This window comes from Ambystoma mexicanum, chromosome 5q, assembly GCF_040938575.1.
Source record: "Ambystoma mexicanum isolate Mex_15411 chromosome 5q, UKY_AmexF1_1, whole genome shotgun sequence".
Lineage (NCBI taxonomy): Eukaryota > Metazoa > Chordata > Amphibia > Caudata > Ambystomatidae > Ambystoma > Ambystoma mexicanum.
In genome coordinates, this window is record NC_090933.1 from 1,133,247,659 (window position 1) to 1,133,270,121 (window position 22,463).

A 22,463-nucleotide genomic window follows, 5' to 3' on the forward strand; every position below is an offset into this window, starting at 1 on the left:
ACGAGGATCGCTTCTCCCACCGACGCGTGCTTTTCCGCTAGCTGCAGCTACTCGTGTACCGGGATCAGGAAACGGCGTCTCGGCCGGAGCTCGGCAGATCAGCCTCTGCCCGCCATCGACTCCAAGCCACGCCCCTTCACAAAAACATTTATATCTAGATCTATTATTATCAGTTTGCCAAATTAAGTGTAGATTCGTCAAATGGCACCTCATTTATAAGCCATTACATTATTTTGGGACCCCCCGATCTAATTTTCCCCCCTCAAGATATATTCCCACCAATCTTTGTGAACTCATTCGAAATCAGGTCAGAAATATCCCATCCCATCCTCATCACCCCTCACCTCCCCAGAGATTATTTGGTAAGTTTGACAAGTGCAATACTCATAAAATATTCAGGCCGATTCATGGAATTAATGTGCTCTGAAATTTTCAGCGCAAGCGTGCGAAAGCGTGCGAATCGCAGTGCCAGTGCGAAAATCACAGCAAAACCCAATGTAAATCCCAGGATGTGCACCAAAATTCTGCGTGGTGCACGCTGGCGCACACGTCTCCAAACAGCGTGCGCTACGCACACAGCGAAATCGCACATAGCGCGGCGCACACAACAAAAGTAGGAGGAACAGAGAGCATGACACGCGGAATGGGGAACAACGCATGAAAATGTGGGCGTCACGGGGTAGTACAGGAGGCAAATGCGCGGAACGCCCACACGCACGTTCAAAACATGTATTCATGGATTCGAACGGGGCTAACGCATGCGCCAAAAAAGACACGCTAATCCGGAAACACGTACGCCAGCAGGAAGTAGGCATACGTGGACCCGCGCAGCATAAAGGTACGCGCAAACAACAAACAAGACGCCAGGATGAATATACCGTTCCTAGCAGCAGTGGTCGTTGGATACCGCAGGAGGAGGAGGAGGATAGTCAGGCCCAGAATTTTCACACCCAGAACCAGCCTTTTTGGGATGCCTGATAACCAGGTGTATGGGAGGTACAGGTTTCCACCTCACATAATAATCGACCTGGTGAGTGAGTGGGAGGATGACCTCACATCACCCACCCTGTGCTCCCAAGCACTCAGCCCCCTGGAGAAGGTCCTCAATGTACTGCACTTCTTGGCCACTGGATCATTTCAGCGGACAAGTGCTATAGTGGGGGGGGTCACAGGCCACGCAGTCACGCTGCCTGCACCAGATCTTGGCCATCATGACTGCACGCCCATCAGTCCGCAGGCACATATACCTGCCCAGAACACCTGCAGAAAGGCAGGCTGCCGTCCAGGATTTCTACGGGGTGGCACAATTCCCCAAAGTCCTAGGTGCCATTGATTGCATCCACGTGGCTCTATGTCCCCCCAGGGCATCAGAGCACATCTATAGAAACCGCAGGCACTGGCATTCCATCAACGTCCAGGTAGTATGTGATGCCAAGGGAATCATCACCTCAGTATATGCCAACTATCCATGGTCCACCCACAACAGTTTTATTTACAGAATGTCAACCCTAAACTGGGACCTAGGGGTGGCATGGCGATACATGGCTGCTCGGTGAGTATAAATGCCACTGCACATGCATGCATGTCAGATACTGAGTAATGTCACAACCCCACTAATGATACCCATCACCACCTCCCCAGGGGACAGTGCCTACCCTCTGAGCACCCACATGATGACGCCAATTCGGAACCCCACCACGCCACCCGAGGTAAGATACAACACAGCCCACATTGCAACCCGGGGAATAGTGGAGCGCACATTCGGAGTGCTCAAGTCATGCTTTCGCTCCCTTGACCGTTCTGGCGGGCAGCTGTTATACGCTCCCCCAGTAGTGTGCAGGATCATAGTGGCAGCATGTGTCCTGCACAATGTTGCAACACGCCGGGGCCTGCCTGTGGACATGGTGGTGCCCCCACATCCCCAACCACATGCACGGCCGCTGCGCATGGGAGGGTAAAGGGCACGGGGTGAGGCAGTACAGAGCTGGTGGCTAATTACTTCACCTAAAATCACACCCCTGTGGAGTGCACACAGCCCTGGCACATACCATCTGACAATCAATGATGATGACATAAGGGACAGTCAACTGTCACAACCATACCAGCCTGAGATCGGTCACCTGGAAGTGTTACATTGTGTGAATCCCTACCTACACAAACACCACCAATGCTGTGTCATCAAAAGACACACTTCTATGCTGCTAAATTCATTACCCCCATGCAAAATACAACATGACAACAGTGCTATGTCACCCAACCCCTCCCCAGCACCGCCACCCAACACACCATGGCATGTCATGCTATGTGAGAGCAAACAAAGCAATCCCCAAAACATGGCACAAGTGTCACAAAGTACAGTGCCCCTAATGGAAACTGGCCACACACAATATGCTCCCAGTAATGTAGAACTAACAACACACATGACCAAATACTTACCAACAATACAATGCAGCTACACAACCTCAAACATAGCATAAACATGATAGTATTGAGATAAAGTAGTGGTAGTCTTACAACCTGATTATGCCAGCACATCGACCACTTCCAACTGTATAGTGCTGCTGCCACGCAAATGCGTAAGTGCACTGCTTACAACATGAACTCCATCTCCAAAGCAGACGGCTTTGTGAAGACATGAGGAATGAACCTGCAAATTAGGAGGAAGACATGGATGCACAAGCACATATCAATACACCATGCAGTGTACAATACAACAACAATATCCACTAGGAATGTATACACAGTATTGACTACAGACTGCCCACACAGCTCATGGGAGTCCAACGTCACTGTGTAAGTCACTGTCACTTGGGCACACCCTTTGCAAGCCCATGGAAATGGGAAGCAGGAGGGGTGTGTGGCTCACGAACCCAAGCATCTAACCCAAACTCAGGACAAGCCTGCATGTGCCCAGCCAGAATACAGTGGATCCCCAAGAGAGCCACACAAGGCCACACACTGTAAAAAAAAATCAAAAATCAAAAATCAAAAATGGCCATGTGTGGGCCGGGGCGGGGGGGAGGCCACCCAGGAGGTCCGAGGACAAGGTGCGCACCAACAGCCACCTGTGTGGATGTTGGGAAAAAAAACACCTCCATGGGCTCATGGCCTGCACGGCTATGCCAATGTGGGAGAACTGCTGCTGTCACTCACATCACCCTCTGCTGCTACCACAGGAGGTGGTGGTGCTATGGGAGGCAGCCCACGCAAAGCCCTGGTATGGTCCTCCATGACAGCAAGCATGCGGGTGTGGAAGGTCTCGTTCTGGAGGATTATAGTGCGAAGATCCCCATGCACCAGCTGACGTGATGCCCGGATCTCCTCCCGAGTTGCCTGCATCTCAGCTGAGAGCGAACGTGTGAGCCGCTCCAGCTGCTGTTCTGTCCTCAAGTTAGTGGAAGCCTCAAGGTCAACAAGAGTCTCCCTGAGGTGATGGAGTTCTACCCTCAGGGCTTCCCTGTGGCCCTGGGACTCTATTGATATCGATTGGCGTAGAGTCTCCAGTGCCGCCCGTCTGTCCCTGTTGGACGCCAACATGTCCTCCCTGTGTAATTGGCAAATGGAGTCTGTTGCCTGCTGTAGTTGCTCCATCTGCCTTTCAGGGGGGGACAATGGAAGTGGCCACCCTCTCCATTGCTTGAGCCATCATCTCAACTGATGCTACCTGTTGGGTTGCCATACCGTACATGGATTGTTCCCATGTGGTATTGCCTGGTGGCGTACGGCCACCGCGTCGGCGGGCACCACACCTGTTTGGGGCAAGGCGATCTGCGCCTTGCTGTGCCGGCACTGCCTGAGGCTGCAGGACTGCATTCCCCCTCTGATCTGCTGGCCCAGGAACAGGATCAGATGTTGTGGAGTGTGACCCTGCATCCGTAACCGCCAAAGGTGGACTTACCAACACTGACATCCCCATAGAGGGTTCTACCCCTGGTGCAGGTCAGTTGGACAGAACAGAATCCCTGCCAGAAACACTTACCTGCGACGGCACATAGGTCTCATCATCCGAATCAGCACCTGAATAGAGGTCTGGGGTGGTGCACCCAGAGACACCCCTGGACAGAATGGTCTGCAGCAAGATTGGGTTCTCACACACCACCACACCACGTCCCCCACTGGTGCCCGGTCGTGCCTGAGATCCCTCCTGGGTCTGCACCATCTCCTCAACCTGAACAGCATCAAGTGCGTCATCCCCTGCAAAAACATGAAAGACAAAAAATGGAAACAGGCATTAGCACCATAGCACACAAATAGGCCTGACAACCTACAGAACCAGTACATGATTTACACATGTCCCACATGACTATAACCCTCCCATGCATGCACTGTCACTGAGTTGGAAGGGGAGGCAAAAGGCAGACACTGATGACACCAAGATGGAAGAGCAACACATTTGCTGCATGCTGGGTAGCACTGCCATCACACATTGGCCTGTGAGTGGCATGTCCAATACACAGACATGACACATGCCATCACACAGATGGCATGTACCATAGCCATGCTACATTCCAAAGGGTAGATCCTTATGTCAGTGAATGAATATTGTCAGTCATCCATGTGAGATGGACATGTGAGATGAAAAATGCTACATAGTGTGACAGAATAGGCATATGCCACACACTGCAACACATCCAGTGTACAAAAATACAGTGATTGCAGGCCGATGTACACATCAATGGTTGTGCACTTCAACATGACAGGAAACAACTATCATGTTCCACATTCAAACAGGCACCAAAAATGTATGTGGTCAGGCCAATACTCAATCAGCCTGAATGGTCAAATCATTCACCTAACAAGGTAACACATGTGGGCCAATGTGGGGTTCATCAATGACAGAAGCATGTCACAAATGTGACAATAGGGCTGTGGAATGTGTAGCAAAAGTGGGAGAATTGAAACAATCAGCCTGAACGAACACTGAAAAATACAAACAATGTTGTTGCAAGATGCCCCTTCAAGGGCAACTGCCGTAATGTTGCGCTAAATTACTACTGTGGGCAGAAGGGATACTGTCAAACCCAAATCTAAGGCCGCTGAATGTTTTGGATGAAGCACATGGGTGACCCATACCACTCAGGTACCACACCCTCACCTGGCACTCAATCAGAACCCGTCACCCAAACAACATACACATGCATTACACACACATGCATGGGCACTCACCAGACAATGCATCATAATCAGGTAGTTCTCCCACACCTTGGATCTGTTCCTCTGTGATGAAGGCCCCAGCAACAGAGTTCAGTGAGTTCATTGTCCTCTTGTGGAGACCCACCGCCAGTCACCAGAGCAGCGGCATGATTTGAGGCCAGCTTGTTCTTTGCTCTGCGTTTCAGGTCATTCCACCGCTTGTAGCAATCATCAGCTGTGCGCCTCACAAATTCAAGGGCACTTATGCGGTCCCCGATGGTCTGCCAGTGTGCCCTACGTTGACCAGGTGTGGTCTTGCACCCTGCAGTCACCACCATTTCACGGCTATGTGCTGACACATAGGCCACAAGTGCATCAAGTTCCGGATCATTAAAGCTAGGCCTCCTTGAGGTACCGGAGTGTGTAGCCGTGTCTGGGGTCTCAGCCGGTCGTGCCAGAGCACCGTTCTTCCTCTTCTTTAAAGGTGGAGCAGAGCCAGAGTGGCTTACGCCGCTCTGGTCAGTAAGGGCAGAATCAGCGGTTGACTGGGTAGCAGGAGTGTGGGAATGCACAATGACCATAGGTCTTGATGCAGGCATTGGTTGCAGGGTAATGTTGGCAGGGGGAACGTCAGTTTGATGGACCTGGACTGACACTGTCCTGGCTGGGAGAGTCAGAGCTGGGGCGGATGGAGCTGCAGCTGCTCCTGCAGCCTCCCCACCCTGCATACTTGGGGCAGCAGATGACATAGCTGCCCCAGATCAACTTGGCTTGGTGACAACAACTTGCACCGCCACACGTGGCCTAGACTTGCTGACCTGGAAGTCAGCCAGGGAGTCATCCTGTGCCAGGTCAGGTGCCACAATGAGCTGGTCCAACAGGGGCTGAGCTGGGATGGTGTCAGCCATGTTTCCCTCAACCATGGGGGGGGGCATGGGTGTCCCTGATTGTCCCTCCACACATGGGGGAATATGGGCACCCTGCAAATCCTGGCCACGTCCCCTACCGTGCCCACCACGCCCTCCTTTTGAAGGTTGTACACCTTTGCCTCCCTTACCGCTTGGTCGCCTCCCAACCATGGCACTTATGTTGTTGTGCGTATAGGAGTTGCAGTAAACTATTGTCCTGGGCAATTGGGGGTCAAAGGGGTAGGATACTAGATGGAATTTGTTCCCTAGTGCTCTAACAAGACTGTCTGTGACCCCTGGGGGAAGATGACGGGTCACGCAATGCACAGGCAGCCCAAAATCAAAAATTAACGTGCACGCAACCCCTCGTAGACCACGTGCGTGAAAAAATGAACCCGCACTATGCTGTGGAACCCAGAAACACAAAACTAAGCGTACGTGTAATACATGCAGCCTACAATGACCTATGAAGGGGAACACGACACACAGGGCAAGCACAGTTTCTAAGTACGTGCGGAACTCACCGCCTGCCTGGAAAAAGAACGTGAAAAATACACGCGTTGGCAACATCCCCGGCAAAAGAAGAATTGTACGCTGTCTGAGGAGACAGGACAAAAGGAGGAGTGAACTCTGTTTGAGGAAACAGGCCCAACAAAAATTCAGAAAAGAGCTGTCAGAGGTAACAGGGAGTACGAACTAGAAACGCTGTGAAGTAATCACGTGTGAACCGACAAGAAGTACAGATTTCACCCACTCGCTCTCCACGAAAAGCACGTACAAGAAAATGGCATCCTACACGTAGCTTTTAAACCGGCCCACACGTACACGTCAGATACGCGTGTACGCAGGCGCTTTACTCCAATTACACGTGATGACACTCGGACGTGCAGTTTTTCCACGTGTGCTCTGTCATCACGTGCTATGAGGGAAACACACGCTCGCGCGTGTAATGTAACTTATGCGCTTACGCGCTAAAGGCCTTTGATCCAATGAAATTGCGTGCATGTGCTAACGCGCTTACGCGGTAAGGCCCTTTCCTCAAATTACACGCTGACATGCAATTTTTTCACGTGCCAAATCACTCTGTATCAAGCTGGCCACGCGAAAACACATGGAAGATCACGCTCCTGCCCAGAAGGCCGAATTACTGCCCTCCAGAACCCGGGGCACGCTCCCACCTGCCATCTGCTGCTGCCTGACTGCCTGCTGCTCATGTGCCCTGCCATTTGCTGCCTGCACATCAGCCAGGGGTGTAGTGCTGTGACCACCCCTGCTGGAACCGAAGACTCCCGACTGGGATTCCATCGCTCCACAGCCCAGCCCCAGGACCCAGTTGCCCACCCACTCCTGCCTCTGGGGTTGCCATGTCCAGCACAACACCATCTGGCAGCACTGGCAACCCCCAGCCAGAGAGGCAGAGGGCCACCAGCTTCACTGCCACCGAAGTTGGTGTCCTGGTTGAGCAAGTCCTGGGGCAGTATGATGCCCTCTTTGGAAGTTTGCACGCCGACAATGAAGGACAGACAGGATCTGGATGGACATCATGACTGCCATCAACGCGGAGGGGGTGGCAGTCCGCGACTTACATCATGTCAAGAAGCGCTGGGAGGACTTCAGGTCTAGGACCCTCAACAAGGCCCGGCTCCTCGCTAAGGCAGCAGATGCCAAGGGGTGCGGGGGCCAGCTGTCGAACCATCAAATGAGGGTCCAGGAACGCATATGCCCAGCGCTCTACATCCAGATCCTTGAGAGGCAGACCCGTCTGGAGTCGAGCAGTAAGTGTACATGCATCTTGATAGTACGCTGTGCGTGTCGTGGTGTGCCAGTAGTGTGCAGGTTGCACTAGTGTTTATGTAGGGCCATATAGGGATGTGTATGAACATGGGCATGAGACTGCCACATGTGAGTCCTCTCAGTTGTGTGACACTTTGATGGTGTACGTGTTGGTAAGCATGCTGGGCAAATGCAGGTGTGGGAGCACACATGTTTGAATTTCTGTGTATGTACATTGGCATGGTTGTGGCATGGATGGTGGTTCATAATGCATGTATCTGCACTGTGTACATGTGCATGTATGTGTATCTGACAAGTGTGCAACTGTGATGCAACATGGATGCACGTGACACTGATATGTAGAAGGATGAATGGCAGATGTGACATGTATGGCGATCTCATCACTGCAACAGTTGGAGGAGATGTAGACATGCATGTAAGTGTGGTGGCGTGTGTGCATGTCTAGTGCACTCCTTGTGTTTCATGTGATGTCAGGCTCACCTTTGGCTGTTCATGCTGTTGTATGTGTATGGATGGTGCTGCCTGGTGCAATATTGCTGTTGAAATGTTCATGTGTGTGAGTTAAAATGACATGTGTCTCATGGAGTGTGATGCCGTGTCTGAAGTTAAACATTGACACTCATGTGCAACTGTCATGTGTGTATCAGTCCATTGTACAGTGCCCTGATGCCTGTGTTTTATCTCTCCCTGTCTGCAGCGTCAACTGAAGAAGAGGGCGGAGAGGGTGCTGTGGAGCACAGTGGCAGGGATCATCCCACCAGCCGCAGACACAAGGCCTGGCTCCCCTCCCAGATTGTCATCTCGTCGGGGAGTGAGGAGTCTGGTGCCGCGTCCCAGGCCGCAGCTGCCAAAGGTAGGTCCAAGAGGCGAAGGTTGGAGGTGGACTCCTCAGCAGCAGAAGGGGCAGCTCAGACCCCACAGGGTCTGACGGAGGAAGATGGCATGGAGTCATCCAGGTTGGTGGGGGGTTTGGTGGAGGAGGAGGCCGTGGAAGGGACACACACGGGGTCTGGAGATGGGGATTCCACTGGTGCTAGTGGTGCAATGCAGGACCAGGGACAGGAGGCAGCACAGGCCGCCGCGGAGGTCCCTGTGTGAAATCCTGTCCCTGATCCTGTCACTGCATCATCTGTCACAAGCAGGGATGCCTACGTCCAGACCCATTTTCAGTGAGGGGATGAGCGCACACCAACTGGTCTTCCTCTCCCTGCGGACGTGGCTATCCGGGACCGTTTTGAGCCTGTCCTGGCTGGGATAGCTTTGCGTCACGGGGCATGCGAGGTGACATGCAGTTTTTTCGTGAAGAGACTGCACGTCATCTCTGGTGCCTCTTTGACCGTGTTGACCTGCTGGGACGGGTCACCAGTGCTGGATTCCTCCGTGTGCTGGACCTCCTTGCGACCCCCTCCTCACCTCTACCCCCTACGCGCCAGTCATCCTCCATGCCATCTTCCCACCCATGTATCACCTGGGTACCCTGTGGAGCTGCCTCTGACCCTGCGGCCAGGCTGGTGGAGGACACATCCCTGCCACAGTCGGGAGTCGGACGTCCAGCAGGGGTGGCCACCTAAACAACTGCACCCCAGCCAGAGGAGGATGTGCAGGCAGCAAGAGCCAGGGCACAGGCAGAGGCACAGCAGCAGCAGCAACAAGGTGGGAGCCATCATGGCTCGGGGCCTTCGACATCGGAGGGGCAGGCATTGGCCAGAGGGCAGGAGGACCCACGACTGGAAGTGTCTTCTGTGTGGCAGCGGTTAGGCCATGCTATAGATGCGGAGCGGCAGCGGGCAGAAGAGGCAGGGCTCACGATGGTCAGGGCGGACAACTCCATGCGGAGGGCCCTGAGGCGGGCTGAGTGCCTCGAGGCAATTCGCAGGGAGTTGGAGGAGAACATGTCGTCGTCTCTGCGAACCCTCAGGGCCATGGAAGAGGGCTGCCTGCAGGACATTGAGCAGGAGTTTGATGATACCCTGGCCCGGGACATCCAAAAGTGAGCCGTCGGACTAGCCCGCTGCCCTTGTAAATAGTTTTTAGAGTTAGGTTTCCTTTTCGTTTTCCTTTTATTTGTGGTCAATGGACAATGCCACACAAATTTGTATATAGTTATGTTTTAGGTAGTTTGTTAGGTAGGTTTCATTTGTTTGCTTTTTGGACATGGAGCAATGGATTTATTTTTTCCGGACAATGGATTGTAAATAGTTGGACTATGGATTGATTTCTCTTTTTTTTTTATTATGAACATGAAGCAATGATATTTTTTTTACATTTCCTTTGGATTTGCGTTGTTGGAGGGTGACTTTGGACTGTTTTTCTTTCAAATTTTTTTGGATTGGTTATCAGTTTCATTCAATCATCTTTTTCACATGCTTTTCATTTCATGTTTCATATTTTGGTATGCTTTCATTTCATTTTTGATTTTATGTGCATAATACATTTTCATTTTTTAGTTCCATGTGTGGGATTCGCTCATTGGGTTGATGCATGTGAAAATGTGGGTTTACACAAGCAATGCCAACTAGTTTATGTGTGTGACGGACATGTGTTGATGTACATAGTTTACTTTTGGTTTGTGTCATGAGATCGGCATTTCACTGCTAGGGGGTGGGGGTGCAGGGGGACATGAGTGGGGGCCTGCTGGCAGGTGCCGACAGTACTGGGGGGTGGGGGTGCAGAGGGACATGAGTGGGACATGAGTGGGGGCCTGCTGGCAGGTGCCCCTCAGTGCTGGGGGGTGGGGGTGCAAGGGACATGAATGGGGGCCTGCTGGCAGGTGCCCCACAGTGCTGGGGGGTGGTGGTGCAGGGGGACATGAGTGGGGGCCTGCTAGCAGGTGCCCCTCGGTGCTGGGGGGTGGGTATGCAAGGGGACATGAGTGGGGGCCTGCTGGCACGTGCCCCTCAGTGCTGGGGCGTGGGGGTGCAAGGGGACATGAGTGGGAGCCTGCTGGCAGGTACCCCTCAGTGCTGGGGGGTGGGACTGCAGGAGGACATGAGTGGGACATGAGTGGGGGCCTGCTGGCAGGTGCCCCTCTGTGCTGGGGGGTGGGGTGCAGGGGGACATGAGTGGGACATGAGTGGGGGCCTGCTGGCAGGTGTCCCTCAGTGCTGGGGGGTGGAGGTGCAGGGGGACATGAGTGGGACATGAGTGGGGGCCTGCTGGCAGGCGCACCTTAGTGCTGGGGGGTGCGGGTGCAGGGGGACTTGAGTGGGACATGAGTGGGGGCCTGCTGGCAGGTGCCCCTCAGTGCTGGGGGGTGGGCATGCAAGGAGACATGAGTGTGGGCCTGCTGGCAGGTGCCCCTCAGTGCTGGGGGGCGGGGGTGCAGGGGGACATGAGTGGGACATGAGTGGGGGCCTGCTGGCAGGTGCCCTTCAGTGCTGGGGGTGGAGGTGCAAGGGGACATGGTTGGTGATCAGTAGTGCAATGTGACATGTGGCTTGGCTGGGGGGCATGCCCATGGTAGATGGGCTGGCTGCGGGACATGACCAGGGGTGCAGGGTAGTCCCCTGTGGTGTGGGCTGCCTGCAGGGGCTGTGGAGGGTATAGAGGGAACACCTGGGAGGACCCACACTGCCAATTCACGTGTAGGACTCCCTGCACACACCCGAAATTCACGTACCCCGCTCTGACAGCAAAATCAAGTGTAAAACTTCCCGCGCACCCCAGGAATACACATACCCGGCTCCAATCGCGTGTGAGACTTCCCGCGAACCCCAGTTATACACATACCCCACTCACACAGGGCCAATTGCGTGTGAAACTTCCCGCGCACCGCCGAAATACACGTACCCTGTGCCAATCACGTGTGAGACTTCCTGCGAACCCCAGTAATATGCGTACCCCACTCGCACAGGCCCTTTCGCGTGTGAAACTTCCCGCGAACCCCAGTAATACACGTACCCCACTCACACAGGTCCAATAGCATGTGAAACTTCCTGCGCACCCCCGAAATACACGTACCCCGCTCTGACAGCAAAATCGCATGTGAAATGTCCCGCGCACCCCAGGAATACACGTACCCGGCTCCAATCGCGTGTGAGACTTCCCGCGAACCCCAGTTATACACGTACCCCACTCCACAGGGCCAATCGCGTGTGAAACTTCCTGCGCACCCCAGAAATACACGTACCCGGCTCCAATCACGTGTGAGACTTCCCGCGAACCCCAGTAATACACGTACCCTGCTCCAATCGCGTGTGAAACTTCCCGCGAACCCCAGTAATACACGTACCCCACTCGCACAGGGCCAATCGCGTGTGAAACTTCCAGCACACCCCCGAAATACACGTACCCTGCTCCAATCGCGTGTGAAACTTCCCACGAACCCCAGTAATACATGTACCCCACTCGCACAGGACCTATCGCGTTTCAAACTTCCCACGAACCCCAGTAATACACGTTCCCTGCTTGCTGTGCTGGTACAGGGTTAGCACAGCTATTTGCGCTGGATTGGGGATTTTGATGGCTTTTCCCTGCGCAAGGGGCGTCCTTGGGGGCGTAACTGGCGCTGCTGCAGGGTTGCTGCGCCACTGTGCACCACGGCTGGTTTTGGTAGCTAAAATCCATGAATACGCTCTGCACGGAAATGGATTTTAGCTCACGCGGCTGGCGCAGAGATTTGCACGCGCACACTGTGTGCCAGCCGCGTGCGCCACTTGTGTGCAAATTTCTATGAATTACCCCCTTGATAGTTTAGAAAATTAAATCTCCAACACAGATGGGTTGGAAAAAATATTAAAATCATCCTTAAACTGTAGAGTAATGCTTAAACGTAACCTTGACGTGGATCAAGGACTAGTTAATGGAGCACTGGGTACAGTTGTTGGCTTTCAAACATACCCACGTGACAACAACATTCAGTTTGTCAATATTCTCTTTGACAAACTTTCAGAAGTGAAAAGGATAGGACGCTCAACAGCTTGATTCCTTCTCCAAGCACATGTATGTACGCAGAGAACAATTTTCTCTAACTCTTGCATACAGAGTCACCATTCATAAATCAGAAGGTCTTACCCTAGACAAAGCATTGATAGATATTGGTAACACAGTCTTTAAAGAAGGTATGAGCTACGTAGCACTATCACGCTTACGTACACTTGACAGTCTATTTCTAATCAACTTTGATGCAAGTAAAGTAAACGCTGATATTCCTTGCATTTTAGAATACAATAGACTTCATTCACTATACACCCCCATCTAAAAACATATCCTGTTCCACAAAAAGTAAAACTTTGTAAGAGAAAACTAAATCAAACAGAAATGCAACAGGATGTCACTGCAAATCCTCCAAAGAGAGTAAAAGAAACTAATACTTCATCAATTACCACAACCAAAGAAGAACCTATTACTCAAAGCAACTCCAGGTACTTCTTCAAAGAAACAACACACATTCTGAAAAAATGACTTGGACACAGACTTATCTGGTCCATTTAAATTTTCAAATATAACTGGTGTAAGTTGCTACGCAAATGTAGCAATGAATATTCTATTTCAATTACCACCAATTGTTGACAACATTTACTTACACAGTACAGACCAATTGTGTTTGCAAATGTTAGTACTTCATAGAAACGCAACAAACAATCCTGACAACACGTATAGTGTTCATGGAATAAGACAACAACTGGACTAATGTGCTGGAATGGTGAAATTCACTATAAACCCACAGGAAGATCCACAAGAATGTCTAATGTACCTACTACAAGTACTGGAAAACAAAAACATACCTATAAATGAAATCTTCCAGATTTCATACATGTGGAAACATACATGCACTCTCTGCAACAATGTGACACAGGAACAAATCCCCAATGAGCGCTTTGTTTATGTATCCATACCCAATTGTGAATCCGTTCCATTTCAGCAACTTGTACAAAATGCAAACCATGGTAGATTATGTACTGCCTGCAATTCGTATAATCGCTCCGCCTTACTAATACAAACACATAGTAAATATGTAATACTAATACTTCTACGCTACAATGCAGATGGTACCAAAAACAACTGCAAGCTGAATGTATTCACATATGGTCAAGTATCACTTGGTAAGAAAACCTTCACAACAATAGGTATAATCTACCACACAGGAGCCACAACCAATGCAGGTCACTATACTGCATATACATAAAAAAAAAATGTGGATGGTTCGAATGTAATGATAGTACCATTACTCTAAAGCAGAGATTACCAGCAAATCTTACAAACGCTTATTTAATTTTCTTAAAACCAAAATGTATTAACTAATCTGTACTTAAACATTTACAAAACTTCAATTAAAAAACTATAAACTGTTAGAATATGCCAACAAGTATCTAACTGCCCCAAGATTCTACAACAACTAAACAGATAAATGGATACCACTACATTATAACAAAAAATAGACAGTTAGAATATGCCAACTGGTATCTAACTGCCCCAAGATTTTACAATATCCAAACAGATAAATCAATACCACTTTATTATAACAAAAAATAGACAGTTAGAGTACGCCAACTGGTATCTAACTGCCCCAAGATTTTACAATATCCAAACAGATAAATCAATACCACTTTATTATAACAAAAAATAGACAGTTAGTATGTGCCAACAGGTATCTAACTGGCCCAAGATTCTACAATAACTAAACAGATAAATGAATACAACTAAATTTTATAAAAAAATAAACAGTTAGAATACGTCAACTGATATCTAACTGCCCCAAGATTTTCAATAACCAAACAGATAAATCAATACCACTACATTATAACAAAAAATAGACAGTTAGAATACGCCAACTGGTATCTAACTGCCCCAAGATTTTCAATAACCAAACAGATAAATCAATACCACTTAATTATAACAAAAGATACACAATTGGAATATGCCAACAGGTATCTAACTGCTCCAAAAATCTGCAACAAGCCAACATATAGAACATTAGCCAGAAACAACAAGTGAACACTGAAAACAAACAAATAGACTGTAGCATAACAAAAAAAGGTTTTTTTTAATCCAACATGGATTTTTATTTCCACAGACCCAATGATTTTAGCAACAAACACAGAAAATGAGCACATTTCACAGTACATGGGTTTGTAATCTACTAAATATGAGGGTAAAAAAAATGTTGATTATTCAAAGTTATAAGTTGTTACAAACTACCAATACTAACATGATCTTTTCTTTTATCACAGAAATTAACAAGGAATATATGTACTCCAGTTACTAAACCAAACAGTAAGTATATTATAATAAGTACAAACATCGCAGCAAATCACACCCATAGTGGCTTATAACTTCGGTGCTTATAAATTTGGTCTTGGCCATGCACCCAAGACTCTAGGCCCTGGCCACACCCACTGCAGCAAATCACACCCATAGTGGCGTTTAACTGCGACGCTTATTAATTTCGTCTTGGCCATGCACCCAAGACTCTAGGCCCTGGCCACAACCACCGCAGCATGTCACACCCATAGTAGCTTATAACTTCAGTGCTTATGAGTCTTGGGTGCATGGCCATGCACCCAAAACTCTAGGACCTGGCCACAACCACCGCAGTATATCACACCCATAGACCACAACCATAGAATCAAACATTTTAACTCTGCCATATGGGCACTTTTAATGTCCACGAACAATATGAGTGTTCTTAGAACAATTTCAACTTGCCTACGAACAGTACGGACAGGTATAGTGTCCTCAGGACACCCCCATTTTATTTATTTACAAACATTTCAGGACACCACGTGTTTTCTAAGAACAGTTTCAACTTGCCTACGGACAATACGGACAGGTATAGCGTCCTCAGGACACCCCCATTTTGTTTATTTACGAAGATCCCAGGACACTTGATGAGTTCTTAGAACAATTTCAACTTGCCCACGAACAATACGGACAGCGTCCTCAGGACACCCCCATTTCGTTTATTTACAAACATTTCAGGACTCTGCATTTGTTCTTAGGACCTGAGAACATTCCCATTTTGTTTATTTACGAACATCCCAGGACACTTGATGTGTTCATAGAACAATTTCAACTTGCCCACGAACAATACGCACAGCGTCCTCAGGACACCCCCATTTCGTTTAATTATGAACATTTCAGGATACCGCGTGTGTTCTTAGGACAGTTCCAACTTGCTTGCGAACAATACGGACAGGCATAGCATCTTCAGAACACCCCCATTTTGTTTATTTACGAACATCCCAGGACAATTGATGTGTTCTTAGAACAATTTCAACTTGCCCACAGACAATACAGACAGCGTCCTCAGGACACCCCCATTTCGTTTATTTACGAACATTTCAGGACACCGCGTGTGTTCTTCGGACAGTTTCAACTTGCTTGCAAACCTTACGGACAGGCATAGCGTCCTCAGAACACCCCCATTTTGTTTATTTACAAACATACCAGGACACTTGATGTGTTCTTAGAACAATTTCAACTTGTCTATGGATACAGACAGGCATAGCGTCCTCAGGACACCCCCATTTTGTTTATTTACGAACATTTCAGGACACCGCGTGTGTTCTTCGGACAGTTTCAACTTGCTTGCAAACCTTACGGACAGGCATAGCGTCCTCAGAACACCCCCATTTTGTTTATTTACGAACATCCCAGGACACTTGATGAGTTCTTAGAACAATTTCAACTTGCCCACAAACAATACGGACAGCGTCCTCAGGACACCCGGATTTCGTTTATTTACAAACATTTCAGGACACCACGTGTGCTCTTAGGACCTCAGAACACCCCCATTTTGTTTATTTACGAACATCCAAGGACACTTCATGTGTTCTTAGAACAATTTCAACTTGCCCACGAACAATACGGACAGTGTCCTCAGGACACCCCCATTTCGTTTAATTACGAACATTTCAGTACACTGTGTGTGTTCTTAGGACAGTTTCAACTTGCTTGCGAACAATACGGACAGGCATAGCATACTCAGAACACCCCCATTTCCTTTATTTACGAACATCCCAGGACACTTGATGTGTTCTTAGAACAATTTCACCTTGTCCACGGACAATACAGACAGTGTCCTCAGGACACCCCCATTTTGTTTATTTACGAAAATTTCAGGACACCGTGTGTGTTCTTAGGACAGTTTCAACTTGCTTGCGAACAATACGGACAGGCATACAGTCCTCAGAACACCCTCATTTTGTTTATTTACGAACATCCCAGGACACTTGATGTGTTCTTAGAACAATTTCAACTTGTCTACGGACAATACGGACAGGCATAGCGTCCTCAGGACACCCCCATTTTGTTTATTGATGAACATCCCAGGACAATTGATGTGTTCTTAGAAAAGTTTCAACTTGCCTACGAACCATACGGACAGGCGTGGTGTCCTCAGGACACCCCCATTTCATTTATTTACAAACATTTCAGGACACCCGTATTGTCCGCGGTCTGAAAGAACACAACAGGGGTGCCTGCCACCTAAATAAATACAACATTTAACCCATCTCTTACTCCCTCACCCTCCGCAAACAGTCTTACACGCCAACACACTTGACTAAATAGTATTTTTCCACCAAGTTTCAACGCACTGTCCGCGGATGTCCGCGAATACAAGATGGTGGGCATGCCCAGAAAATCTGACGCACCACACGCTCTCAACTACCCAATCAGCGAACACATCCAATGTCCGCGGACACGACGCGCATCACCCAGCCAATCGGCACCCTGTCCGCGGAGCGAATAGGGAAGGTTGTCCGCGGACCGAACATAGATATCACTAATTTTTTGTGACCTACTTTTTGGTCATTTAAAAAAAAAACTACTGGGCAGATGTTCACCAAATTTGCTGCTCCTGGTCCAAATTTGGTGAAAATCCGTCCAGCGGTTTGGGCTGTAGGCATGAGCAATGTTTTTTCCCCATTCATTCTATGGGAAAAAAATAAGTTTTGGGACCCCCCTTATAACTTTGCCCCCACCTGGACCAAACCTCACTAAACTTTGCAAAAGAATTCAGAGTGACCCATATACTTTTTTGGTGAGGATTTGTCCAGGGAGAGCGAAGTTATAAGCCACCCAAAAAGGGCTCTTCCTATGGAAAAAGCAACTTAACCATAACTACGCAGCCACTACCGTGGCTGTGTAATATATATACCGATCTGAACCCCTCTCATTGCAGGTTTCTCAACAAATGCCAGCTCAGGAGCTCCTTTATAGCCTGATTCCAATTATTATGTTTTCAGATTGCCAAGCCATTGTGAGGCAGTTATCTTGCATATCACTGCCTGCTCCCACCCCCTGAAGCTTGCAACCGAATATTATCCTTTTCTAGCCTGTGCATGGTCTTATGAAAAAATCTATACCAAACAAATTGAAAACACATGAACCTAGTCTGCTGTCCGCCTGCTTTTTACCTGCTATTTTCTGCAGAATTTAGCCAAATCATTCATTTTGGGTTGCTTCGGGGATGCTTACCTACACCTCTTCTCACTAGGCCTACCTTCATTGATAAAGGCTCTAATACTAGGTGTTTGTAGCGTGTGAATTCGTGTAAATCTGGAGCTTGTAGTCCACCCCTTTTTAAGAGCAGGAAGGAGGTTAAAAGATTCTATAGCTTGGCAGAGAATTCATTGCCAAGAAGATCTAGTGTTAGCAATTTCTCAATTGGAGGGTTCCATTAACATTTTCTCAAATATAGTTATGAAGTCTGCAAATGCTTTTACCCTTTGGGTCTCCAACATCGTTGCAGCCAGGCATGCACTCATTGTCCTAGCCCCTGTGGTAACCAATGTGCTGTACAAATCACTTTGGAAAGCCAGAGACAATCTTACCGACCTATACACAGTTGGCCTCCCTTTGCCAAGACAAACAGCTGTACATTATCATAAATGCAATAATATGATTACCAGCGTCAAAATAAATTAGAACCCTGATTCAACAACCACTATTAGTCTCCCTTTTGGTATGAATTGAATATGAGATATAGCCCTGTAGAGCAATATTTTCCTACAATAAAATGTTTTCATACACTAAAATGTCAATCCACACATGGTTCCTGAACCTGCTGTGCCTACAGACCCAAGATACATCTCATTGATGTTGCCCGATGAGGGTGGAAATGTCTGTGGCCACTTGTTGTCCATTGTAGAAGAGATGGGACCCAGTAGTTTTGGATGGACCGTCTCTTTTGGGGTGTGACCAAGCCCTTCTTTGCCTATGTATTTCCACTTCTATAATGGCAAGGGCAGCAGAAAAACACTGTTCTGGATGGTTGCCCAGAGCAATGCCAGACTTTATGATTAAGTCAAAACTGTCCCGCAATCAACCTTTGGTTTTCGAAATGTAAGACAATCTCCAGAAATATCTTTCCATTTTCTTTCAATACTCGATCAAGCAGGAATGTTTTGCCATTAATAGATCCATGGTAAAATATAGAGTCAAACTCATTAAGGGAATAGCATCCTCAGGCTGTGCCCATCCAAGAGGTGAATCATTAAAAAGAACTTAAACTAAGGCAGACGAATCAGTTGGATGTATCAATAGCATACATTCCCTGAACTAGAGCAGGATCATTTTAATCTTTTCTATCCACCTCTCTTTTATTAAAGGGACTAGAGACTGTGCACTTGTTTTGATCATTCTTAGTTAAATGAAGTAGAGTAGGTCATTTCAGCTAAACAGCCAAACATATAATTTCCATGTAGTAGTCATCAGTGGAAGTTCATCTCCTGAATAGAGGCCCACAACAATGCACTATGGAAGTCCAAAACATCTGAAGAGCCAAAAGTTGCAGACCCATGCACCATGGGTATGGAAATTAGTTGAGAATCTTTCTCATTGCTGTGAATGAGAACATTTCCATTGTCTTACAGAGCAGTGTTATTTTATTTTTATACTATCCCGCCAAGACTGACGGTTCTCGACGATGCAACGACCAACCATGTTACATGTTTCACCTACATTGGGCATCATCTCTGCAGTACAGATTGACACCCATGAACATTCAGGCATGTGTACTATTCACAATCAAGATTATGGTTGGTTTGAAAAAAGTAAGAAAAACAACATTCTAACTCCAATAAGAAAGTAGAAAAGTAAGACACATATGAACAATGCCATCAATGAAAGCATACTTCTGGGTCACAACCAAACTGCAATGTACTATGGGTATACAATTTAGCAGAAACGCTTGCTATTTTCCTGTAATGAGAAGATTTTCATAGTTTTATAGAGAAGTGCTATCTTATTCATATCTAAATCATCCCCAAGACTCACAACCCTCAAGGATGCAACATCCAACCACAAATACATTACACCCTCTTTAGGGTTTGCCAATGTGATGCAGGTTGGCATCTGTGAGATTGGAGCACGATGTTATACTTACAATTCACCCTATTTATGATGGTTTGTTTCAAGATATTGAGAAAAACTCCTCCTATCAGCACTATGAAACTAGACCAGACTGTTTACGCTAGAATGTTGCACATGCACAATATGACTTTGTTACCGTCATTGGAAGTCCAGTGCCATATCAGTGTCCCTCAACAATGCACTATTGGTATGCAAATTAGCTGAAAATGAAGAAAACTCAATTGTCTTATAGGGCAGTGCTATTTTATGCATAGAGCAACTGAAGACTAATAGCTCTCAAATATAAAATAAGCGACAACATACACACTTCCACCTCATTGGGGATCATCATTGTGGTGTAGGATGACATCCTTGAGATTGGAGCATTAGTGCATCTTTATTACTGGCCATCATTATTATGTTGGGTTTGAAAAAAGCAATTTGATAGTAGAATAGGTAATTTCAGGTAAAAATCCACACATTTATTTCATTTGTAGAGCGTGCAAACAATCCTGCATCGTGGCGCTGCTACAGGTGCATGTTATTGACAGTGGCATTGTTGTACAATACATTTGGGTAAGAAGATCAGGACTTTGACATATAATACTATTGGGTCACAAGAGAGCAAGCAGCAGAGGTGTTAAAGAATTAGGATAACAGCTGTGTTTTCAGCTCTTTTACGGAAAACCCAATATGATTTTTCTACCCACAGTGAGGGGCGTTGGGGTGCTTCCATTGTTTGGCTGCTAGGTAGGGGAAACTGGAGCTGTCGGCTTTGGATCTTCTTACTTTAGGTAAGATTAGGCGGTCAGTGTAAGGTGTCTTAGTAGGTCTTGATGAATGAGCTTTGGCAGCTCTTTGAGAGAGGTACAGGGATCTTTGTTGGATAAGCACTTATGGGCGATGGACAAGGTTTCGAATGTGAGGTGCTCTTGGATGGGCAAAATGCTTCTCTTCTCGCTTTTGAGATATGTTCTCATTTAGGGATATTAAGGGATGCTCGGAGGGCATTGTTTTGAATTACTTGGAGTTTAACACTGTTTCCAAAGGAGGTGCCTGCAAAGAGGACATTGCAGTAATCAATCGTCGATTTGATGATTGCTTGGGCAACAGTTAGGCAACTTTTTTTGGAGGGGAAGGTTCTTGCAGCATTTAGGGCCTTGGTGGCTTAAGCTGCTGATGAGGCAATGGCGCTCACTTGTCGGGATATGGCGAGGGAGGCATTGAGGTATACAAGTAGGGGCTTTACAGAAGCTGAGACAGGGATTGAGGAGTGGTCGATCTGGAAAGCAGTGTATTGTTTGTTGAGATTTTCTAGCCCTCAGTGGTCTGATAAGGAACATTTCATTTTTGTCCCTCTTTAGACACAATTGGTTTGCAGCCATCCAAGCCTGTATTACGGAGTAGATGTTGTTGAGGGTGTTGGAGTCCTCTGCATAATTACCAGTTAGTGGGATTAGGATGTGGGTGTCAGCGGCATAGTTGCATCTGATTTGGCGTTGCAGATTCTGGCATTGAAGGAGTTGGATTTTGCAGTAATTATCACAGATTTATAAAGTTTAGAGATTTGGGTAAAGTCTTCTCTCAAGGTGTCAGCGGGATTCTTTTGCCAGGTTAGTACTGCTTGGCTTTCTTGTTGCATAGCTCCGGAAGGTCAGGGGTGAATCATGAGTTTGAATGTCTGACAACTTTGGCTCTGTGTGGAAGTAGGGGGGCATTGGTGTTCACTCCTTTTTATAGGGTTGAGGTGTATATGTCCACTAATGACTTGGGGTCGGTGGTGAATGGGGGTTTAAGACATGGGGTGTCCAGCCAGGGCATGATGTTTTCTTTGGTGAGCTTCAGAGAACTGCATGTCACAGCACCACCTAGAATTTCACCTCCAGGTCAGAGCTACAACAATGACTACAGGTATGCAATTGTTTTATAGGTCAGTGCTATGTATATATAGCTTTATCAACCCAAGACTGATCGCTCTCAAAGATACAACAACCCCATTGGGGAGTGTCTTTCAGTGTAGGATCCGGTTAATATCCAGAAGTGAGCATGACAACAGAAAAATGCAGTCTGGTGGGAAACCTGCTCACTTCCACAATACAGAGTTACATATCATTATTGTTGAATAAGCCCTCCCACTATTTTGTGGCCGAAGGACCAGTGATGTTCGACTCCATACAAACTATTCCTGTAAAAAATGTTTAACACATTTTCAGACTCGACTCTGATCAATGCTGATCGAATTTAGTTAGTAGTCTCCTTGTTTGTTTTTACCTTATAATGGATTAATATCAGTTGATCTTTGTGTGTGCGAAGATGTGGAGATGGGACTCT